The sequence below is a fragment of the Echinops telfairi genome, unplaced genomic scaffold (genome assembly GCF_000313985.2).
Source record: "Echinops telfairi isolate 266 unplaced genomic scaffold, ASM31398v2 ScPeMD7_3;HRSCAF=10, whole genome shotgun sequence".
NCBI lineage: Eukaryota > Metazoa > Chordata > Mammalia > Afrosoricida > Tenrecidae > Echinops > Echinops telfairi.
This window is the reverse complement of record NW_022103899.1, coordinates 15,955,495-15,961,627: the sequence shown is the minus strand read 5'-3', so window position 1 is coordinate 15,961,627 and position 6,133 is coordinate 15,955,495. Positions and strand designations below refer to the sequence as shown.

General features: G+C 41.2%; 1 protein-coding gene and 1 non-coding gene across 3 annotated transcripts in view; one reads left to right on the top strand and one right to left on the bottom strand.

Annotated features, from left to right (window-relative positions):
- Nucleotides 1-6,133, bottom strand: part of MFSD6 (major facilitator superfamily domain containing 6) — a 68,289-nt gene that overhangs the window by 38,795 nt on the left and 23,361 nt on the right. The gene's annotated exons all lie outside the window — the stretch shown is intronic.
- LOC115872048 lies at nt 5,931-6,034 on the top strand. Its single transcript, XR_004047618.1, has one exon. It is a non-coding gene; the product is annotated as a U6 spliceosomal RNA (small nuclear RNA).

Sequence of the window (6,133 nt, the reverse complement as noted above, 5' to 3'; positions counted from 1 at the left end):
AAATGTTTTGAGACTGATGAGGGCAATGAATGTACAAATGCGCTTTACACAATTGATGTATGTATGGATTGTGATAAGAGTTGTATGAGCCCCGAATAAAATGATTAAAAAAGAGCAAAAAACTAAGGACTATTCTAAGTGCCACCACTGAAGAGGCCCCACCACACGTAACAGCCATACAAGGCTGCATGGTCTAAAGACGGACACCACTGTAGGGTTAGTGTTCTCTTCATTAATGATGGGGCTTTGTTCTAGAGGTGATCTTTTTTTAAAGAAAAGCATGTTTTTGAGAGCTTTCCATGTTAACATACTGATTTAGTCTTTCTCTGACAAGTGCAGACTCTACCATGCTGATTGTATCCATTCCCTATGGCATGTATCTTAACATTCAATCTTCAGTTCATGGGGAACACACAGCTTAAGCAATATGAGACTGCTGAGCTGGTTTCCAGACTGGTTGTCTAAGAATGGATTTGTGGACGCCATTTCTACCCTTGTCTAGTGTGCACCCCAACCACCCTCTCCGCTGTGTGTGTGTGTGTGTGTGTGTGTGTGTGTGTGGCTCATCTATAAATTGCCCTGGTGCTTCATGGAGGTGGAAAGGAAACCAACGAAAAGCGGCACCAACAACTAAGAGCTCTGGAGTCACTCCCAGTGGCTTGCAACAACAGTCTTCTGTTCCGAACTATGAATAGCTTGGTTTTCAGTAATGCTGTGATTAACAAGTCGGCCTGGTAGCTGTGACATAATATGATAATATATTTCTTTGCAAAGCTGTTCTTTTTTTCAAGGGACTATAAAAACCAAATTGCTCCCTTTCAACTCCTGTTCATAAATTCTTCTCTTTTGGAGATACTACAGCTTACAGTCAGCTGATGAAATACTTAAAATAGCTTTAGGAGATTTTTCCTATAAAAACAGGTATCAATGCTTTTGAAGGTAACAAAGTGGAAAAGGAATAGAGAAACAGAAATCTACCAATGTATAAATAATAATGGCTACAGCTACAATCATTTCTGTATGCCAGCTGTTATAATGGTGGTTTACAGTCACCAACACCCCCCCAACCAATGACATGAGATATTATATAATCTCTTGATAAATAGGTAGATATACATATAAACAATCTTCCTTATATCATGAGAAGTTTTTTCCATAGGTACTACATTATGGACTACATATAAGACACAGCTTTACACATTTATGATATGGCCTATACATCTTCCACATTTGAACGGTGGATTTAGCAGGACAGGAATACTGCAGCGGTGAGCTGCTCACATGTTAACAATGTGATGCTCCCCAATGTGTGTAAAATGAAGAAGCAAAACCCCAATGGGGACAGGCTTACACTGACACCCTTCCTCTCTTACCTAGTTTTACCGAGTTCATTGAGTAGATTGACAGGGCCTGAAATTAATTTTGTGTTTTCTGATGTGTATAGCTCTAATGACTCCTTTCACTTACTCCTTGTGTTAATCATTCTATTTCAAACCCCTAAATTCACTAGCTTTTATACTTCATGTGTCAAGAGACATACTCTTCAATGTACTCAATTATGTACACATGCCTCAGAGAGAAAATGTACTGGATTCCTTAAGTGTTTGCACTGTAAACCTCGGTCGCTTCATGAATGTCTGTCATGATGGGCTATGACCTCTCCCGTTGGCTCACTGAGGCCCGTCATGTTTTTAGGGCAGTACACTGGGGACACTCAGATGCCCCAAGGCCCTGACCTTCTCAAATCTGGCCCATTTTAAACTATACTTGATACAGTCTTATCTAGTTTTTCAGATGATTGACTTCTAAGCCCAGCTTTAAAGCCAGAATACAAATGTCAGAGATCCCAGAACCAAGTATTCATCTCTTGGATTTCCACAAGTAAGAACGCCTGGGTGGAATAAACAGTTAATACACTCTGCTGCAGGTTCAAGACCCGACAGAGGCTGATACCTCTGTAAAATGGATACATCTTTCTCTCAAGGAGCAGCTGGTGGGTTCAAACCTCCCACCACCCATCTCTCAGCGGAGCACTTGAGTCCCTGTGCCACCAGGGCATCTTCCTTTTGCCCATTTGTTGTTGTTGTTCGGTGCCATCAGGTCGGTTCCACAGCAGCCCGCGTACAACAGAGAAAGGCTGCCGGGTCCGGGGCCGCCTCACATCGCTGTCATGTTTGCGCCCGTTGTGGCAGCGACTGCATCAACCAACTTGCTGAGAGTCTTCTTGGACGCTGACCCCTCTACGTTACCCATCATGTCCATTCACACAGCCAACTACTGGAAGAACTTATTCCTTTACCTCCTTTCAGGGGTAAATTTTAACTATTTTAATCAAAAGAGAAGCATGATATCATTTCCCCCCACTTGAATCTGCAAATGACCTAACCAAGGCTCTAGGAATGAGATAAGCCATGTTTCAGGTCCCCAATGTAGGAAATGATGGAACTCCTGTTTATGTAACTCGAATAATGATAATTATGTAATATCCTTGGGAGAATTTTTTTAAGTCATTCAGAAGTCTATATTGTTCTATAATTCACTTGAGGATACCAATTGAGAAAGGCTGATGGAGCCAAAAATTGTTTCGCTCTTTAATAAATAAATGTAATTTTAAATTTAAGACTACTAATGAATCACAGGAAGAAAGTGGGATAAATGATACTCTCTTGCGGGGATTGCAAACAAGGACATGAAACAAAAGGTATATGAATTGTTGAATGAAAACTTGTTCTGCTCCAGAAACCTTCACTCAATTGACAATCAAAAGGATGTTTTTTTCAAAGGTATATATTTTTAACATTCAGAGCATTCTGGAAAAAGAGCCTAGTACACATTGATGTGCCACTTTTAGCGTGTGGAATAAGTGGAGTGTGCATTCTCCTATTACGATGCTATGTTAAAATGTGCCCTCAAGTAGCACAGAGGACAAATGCCACCACCACCAGTCCTGCTATTAACTGCAGTCTTCTGTCTCTTTGAGTGAGTCCATGCTGACTGCTTTAGATGAATCCTCACGTACTTCTTTCCGGCACCTCTCCAAGTGCTGCTGACCAGCTCGGAGGTGGGTGAAACTAAAGCGCAGGTGAGCCCTGCAGCTGGCCCGAAATCAATGCCTCACCAAGGAAAGAGCAAGTAAAGGTGAGATGAAAGTCAGGTGAGTTCAACTCTAAAGACTACACTTACCACAAGGCCCCTCCTGAGGATGGGAGACGTCAGGCCTTGTGGCCTCAGACAAGCTATAATGTCTCCGCTGTCAAATGAGGGGTCTGAACGTTTTGTCTAGATCGATTGCAGATTCGCACGCTAGAGTTAATTCACCAAAGTATAGTGCAAAGAAAGGGGACACAGTAGTGTAAAAGGGTAGACATCCAAAATTGGACCCCCCAAAAAACCATTTTTAAAAAGCAATTGCTTTCTTTAAGAAACTAAGACTGAGCTTTCATAATCAAACACTTAAGTAACTGTAAGAGTCAAGTAATACAGCGGTACAATTATTAGCCTTGGTACAAATGTTTGCTGATTGTATTACATTGTAGCTTTTTATTTGTTTCCTTTTGTGTTTTTATTCTTGTTATAGAATAAATGAAAGAAAATATATAATCTCCAATTTTCATTTCTGCTTTTTTAAGAAAAAGAAAATTATAAAACAAAACTAGCAACTTCCAGACAATAATAATTATGGCCTCAATAGAAGTATAAAGTTGGCTAAGGTGAAGGAGGAAAGAAATAGGTAACAATGACTTCCACAGAGGGTGTTGGTGATTTACATGGAAAAGCCAAGAGCAAGGTCACCTGCCATCTGCTAGTCTGTCTTCCTCGGATCTTGTGAGCAAACTCCCAGTTCGCTGCAAGATGGCTCTCATTTATTTCAATTTTTTAAACTGACTTTAGATGTTACAACAGAATCGATGTTGTGGGTAAAGTATAATCTTTGGCTATAGCGACCCAGCAGTCTGTTCATTTACCAATAAAAAACAATACCTACATATAGCAGTTGGCAGGCATTCACCTGGAATGTTCTCTTCGTAAAACTGGTGCTGTGACCAAGAGTAACCATAACGTGGGCTTCGGGGCAGTTGCTGGAGTCCATGCTCTGTCAGAGGCAGCAGGCTTTCTTCTCCAGAGACCCGTCCGTCTGCGAAGCCACAGCGTATTCTACTCCGCTGCCTCGAGTCACAATGGACTCGATGGTGGTGAGTCTGGTGCTGGGCTTAAGGCCAGTCATCATAGCTGATTCATTAAACAGCTAGACAACGTCAAAGAACCAGTGTCCTTCCTACGTATATCCTATGAAATCTGAAGATAAAAGTGATTTGTTTCTACCGCCAGTTAACTTGGAGCAGGCTAGACTAACGTTCAGGAAGACAACCTTATACAAACCAAACATCCTGAGGATAAAGGTTATATAAACAAGGTAGGAAGTGAACTTACAAGCTCATGAAGTCCCATGCCATTTCACAGTCTATAGTCATTAAGAATTGGGGAGGGGAAAAAAGTACCTCTCAATTTAACCAAGAAGTGTTTGAAAGGAAATGTCAGTTATTATGAAGGTCAAAAACTTCTTGCCTTTGTAGCCTTACTGGTCTGCACATTTCTTATAACTTACGATGTCACCTTTTTTTTTAGGAGATTGAATCTGATTTATCATAAGCAACATATTCTAAGACTGATAACATAATAATCCACTAAACTAGTATGTGGGTTAAGTAAAAAAATATTGCTACTAGGGTTCTTGTTCACACATGCACAGGTTTATCGCAAACAAAACATATGTAAACATGTCTACAATCAGTGGGAGGCTGGAGAAAAGTTCAGTCCATAAAACACTTGTTTAAAATAATATTCCTAATAAAAGGATCCCTCAAAATATAGCTTCTGAGAGGACTGCTGGGCCAGCTCAATTAAGAACGAGAGATCCGCTCTGAAGGTTATGATGGCTTTTTCTGGGGTTCACAAGGGGTGATCTTGAAAGATTTATATGAAGGACACAAGATGGCCATGGGCTTATTAGGAAGAACTTTTAAGAAAATTGATAACTGTGTTGATGAGGAAAAGGCCAGTACATTTGCCCTGAGGAATTTTTCCCCTGTTACAATACACCAGCTCATTCTTCAAGGTTTACAAGGGCGGTCCTATGAGAATTTCATTGAGAAACCTTACTTCATCCGCCTTATAGACTTGATGTTGCCCATTCAGGCATCTTTTTGTTCCCCAAACTCAAAGAGCACTTAAATGAGCACAATGTGAGTCTCTGGGGGAATGTCCAACCTGTCATTTTAAGGTGGTATACATCAAAGAGTGCGGATTCTTCAGGGAAAGTTGGAGAGATAAAAACACCACTTTCAGATGTCTATACACCCAGATGGGAGCATGAGTCAAGAAACAGTATCTTTACATTTGAAACACTTTGTTTCATAAAGGTTTCTGTGATTTTGTAGCAATGTCATTTAAAATTAAAAAACAAAAACTAATATGAGAGAGCAAAAGGTTAGTGGAAAATGGAATTTTTCCATACACTTTTCGGAGCCTCTGGATAGTATCCCATTTGCATATGACACAACCAAGGCCACCTGGTCCCAAGAGGCAGAACCACGCTGCTAATGCAGCCATGTGTCTCCTACGGCCCAGCTTGTAACCACAGGATGACTGACTTTCAGAGAGAAGAACAGGAAGAAACAGTCCCCTGGAGGGGCGGTACGAGGCTATTTCCTTATACTACTCTTCTCTCTCCACGACCTTTCCCTGTACTCTTTCTCCGTTTATGTTCTCTCCCCCTTGCTTGGCCTCAGCTCAGTAGAGATCAACCTTTACTGCCTATAGAATTAACTGGGATGCTTTAAAAAGTAGGAATGCTCGTGGGCACCCCTGACAGCCTGGTGTGATTGTTCTGAGTGGCAAACAATTAGGAGTTTTAAAGGCGCTCCTCCGGGGTTCACACCCACCAGACATGTACTAAAACTGAAAGGAGACAGAGAAGATTAGCATGGCCCTGAACAAGGAGAACATGGACATTTGTGAAGCCCTCCCTATTGAAAAACTGAAACGCTTCTAGTGAGTCTAATGGTCTAAGGCAGTGGTTCTCAACCTTCCTAATGCTGTGACCCTTTAATACAGTTCCTCATGTGGTGGTGAC